This window comes from Nannospalax galili, unplaced genomic scaffold, assembly GCF_000622305.1.
Source record: "Nannospalax galili isolate Female #2095 unplaced genomic scaffold, S.galili_v1.0 scaffold1372, whole genome shotgun sequence".
NCBI lineage: Eukaryota > Metazoa > Chordata > Mammalia > Rodentia > Spalacidae > Nannospalax > Nannospalax galili.
Window position 1 is genome coordinate 1,105,495 of NW_008331307.1, and position 3,595 is coordinate 1,109,089.

Here is a 3,595-nt window from a genome sequence, read left to right on the forward strand (position 1 = left end):
CTGAGCCCTGTTCATCTCACTTAATATATGTTTGTTTCATGCATTTTCCTTTAGATTTCATAATTTAATTTTATATGGCTGAATAAAATTCCATTCTGTATTTGTAGCATGTTTTCTTTATCCACTCAGTTGTTGATACACATCAAGGATGATTTCTTTTCTATTGTGAAAAGAACAGCAGTGAACATGGATGTGCGGGTGTTCCTGTGGTAGGATGTAGAGTCTAAAATCTACTTACTTTTGCCCATTGATTTTCTGTCTTGCAACTGAAAATACACATAAGATCCCAAAAGTTTTGTGATGGAAACTTTGGATTTTTTATTCATGTCATCTACAAATAAGTATGTTTTAAATTCTTTCCAATTTTATCCTTTATGTCTTTGGCTTGTCTCATTGTTCTAGCTAAAACTTCAAGTACTACATATTACATTCTATATTATATTATATATAATATAAAATAAACGGGAGAAAGGACACCTTTGTCTTGTTCAAAATGTCAGAGGAAATGCTTTAATTTTTCCACATTTAGTACAATGTGTATAGGTTGGTGATACATAACTTTCATTATTTAGAGGAATGTTCAATTAATAATTTCTTCAGGGTTTTTATCATGAAGTTTTAGATTTTTAATGCCTTTTTTCCATCTATCTAGATGATCATGTGATTTCTATCTTTAAGTATATTAATGTTACATATTATAGTCATTGGTTCATATATACTCAACCAACCTTGTATCCCAGGGATGAAACAAATTAGTCATGATGTGTGATCTGCTTAATGTGATCTTGAATTCAGTATGCAAATATTTTGCTGAGAAGTTTTTCATTTACCCTCATTGGGGAGATTGGTTTATGGTTTTCTTTTTGTTGTGTCTTAGGCTCAGTGTCAGAGTTATAGTGGCTTTGTAGAATCAGTTGACTAACATCCCTTCCCTTCTATTTTGTAAAAATGTTTGTGAAGTGTTAGTACTAGGTCTTCCTGTGTAGACTGGTAGAATGTAGCGTTAATCCCTGTGGTGCTGGTATTTGCTTGGGGAGAAGACTGGTCAAAGCTGCTTAGTATCACTGCTTGTTACAGACTTGTGTAAATTGTTCATATCTGTTGAATCCAATTTCAGTAGAAATTTGTATCTATTTTAGAAATTTACCCATTTTTTTTCTAGTGCTTTCCTGGAGTTTATTTACAACGGTCAGAGTTCCTCTTCACTGGCTCAATTCACCTTCAATTTGGGATCCTATCAGTTTGAAATCTCTTCCCTTGGCTTTCATTGCATGGGTACTAGTGTCTCTCCTGGCATTTCTGTGGCACAGATTCAGCTCCACAGGCACTGGTTAGTGTGACTGGGTGCCTCACTTGGCTCCTTTATGGAAAAAACAAAACAGTCTCATTTCAGCTCCTTATCATATCTTTATTGGGGATTTTATCTTGACTTTCTTCTACCCAAATGCCTGACCTCACAGAATTGATTCTGATCTGCTGCCTCCTCAGAATCTTCAGAAGCTTTTATAATGTATATTCTTAGAAGATGAATATAGAGTGTGCAGCCAGGAAGCTCAACATCCAAGAAACTAAACGGCCAGGAATATGAAGCCAATTGTTTAGATCTCCATGAATCAGGAAGAACAGAGAGGGAGGGAAGGAGGGACGGAGGGAGGGAGACAGGGAGGGAGGGAGACAGGGAGGGAGGGAGACAGGGAGGGAGGGAGGGAGAGAGAGAGAGAGAGAGAGAGAGAGAGAGAAAGGCTGATTTACCCAAACCCATGACTCTAATTATAATCACGAGAACAATATCAGACAAGTCTAAATTGAGGCTAATTCTACAAACACTTCACTAGTATTGCTCAAAACTGTAAATGTCAACAAAAGACAAGTGAAATGACCAAAGATGAAGACAAAAAGAATTTAAATAATACTGACAAAAGAAATTTGTATATCATGCTCAATTACTAATAATATAGCAACATAAGACCATTAATTGTAGCAAGTGTGACATTCATTATAGTGATATTCATTACAATGAAAAATTAGGCCAGGATATATGAAAATGTCTTTTGCCAGCTCACAGATTTTCTGTAATCTAAAAATGTTTTAGATTTTTACCAATTTTAAAAGCATTCATTACCTTCTAAAGCAATTGGATTAAGAATTATAATTGCTTATATAGTCTTCAGCATTTTAATATTTCACATGTACAGCAAGAGTGTCATGAAGACACATTCATATGGATATTATAATTGGGAGAGTTTAATTGATATCCAATAAATACTGATGTGATGGGGCTGGAAAGATGACTCAGTGGTTAAGAGCACTGGCTGGTCTTGCAGAGGACCTAGGATCGGTTCCCAGCACCCTCATGGTGGCTGACAACTGTCCGTAACTCCAGTTCCTGGTGATCTGACTCCCTCTTCTGACATCCTACAACAAAGTGTACACTTACACACAAGCAGACAATACACTCATATACATAAAATAAAAAATAATAAATATTTTAATACAACCTCGATTGATATAATTTATACTTTCTAGAATGAAAAATGAAGCTAGACCAAAAATTATATTGAGAAAACTTAATATGAATGTAGCTCCTTAGAGAATTTAAGGATCCCCTAGTTACTTACTAGTTTTCTATCACTTCTTAAACTAACAGGGTTTGTGTCTACGGTCTAATAATAATTCCCTTCTGACTTTTATGCGTACAATCTACTTATTTCATAGTCTCATAAACTATAATGATTGGTTCTGTGCAACTGTTCAATGAACCAGCCGACAGAGAACCTAAAGGGGTACTCCAAATCTGCAAAGCTGGTTTGTTATTCAGGCCAGATATTGGCAATCATTTTCAACAAAGCATCTGATATTTTTGACACTTTGTGACATATGTTATTTTTGTACCTATTCAACACTACCATTGTCCACAATATCAGTCATACATAATAATTTCCTTTTAGTGTGGCTATAAAGCTATATATTGAATTTGGTAATTGTTCCAATTTGGCCTTCTGCAGTAATTTGCCAACCTATACTCTAAACTGTGATCTGTCAGTTGTTAAGAGATTATCAGTTATCCAGAATTACCCACTACTGAAAGACATTTAGGAAAATCTGTGCTTAATGAGGCATTGTAGACAATGAATAGCCTGTTAACAAGGTCTCTATATTATGTAATGTACACCTCAACTGTAAATGTAGAAATTCTGTAACTTTTAAATACCATTTCAGCAACATAAACACTTAGATTTCCAAAGGATGTCGCATAGTGATTGCTTGTTTAAAATACCATTTCTATGCCAAAGAATGGTTGAGTCTTGTTTTATCACACTTAACTTTAATATTGTGATGGTTTGAATGAGCATGTCCCCAATAGGTACCAAGTATTTAAACACTTGGTCAGTTGAAGGCTCTATGTGGCAAGCCTCATGGAATCTTCAAGAGTTGCGATCTTGCTGGAGGAAATGTTGCTGGGGGTAGGCTTGGAGAATTCATAGTGTGGTCCCAGTTTCGGTTTTGCTATCTCTCTTCCTGCACATGCTTGAAGATGTGAGTGCCCAGCTTTCTGCTCCAGTTGCCTCTGCTGTCATGTGTTCCCAGCAATGAT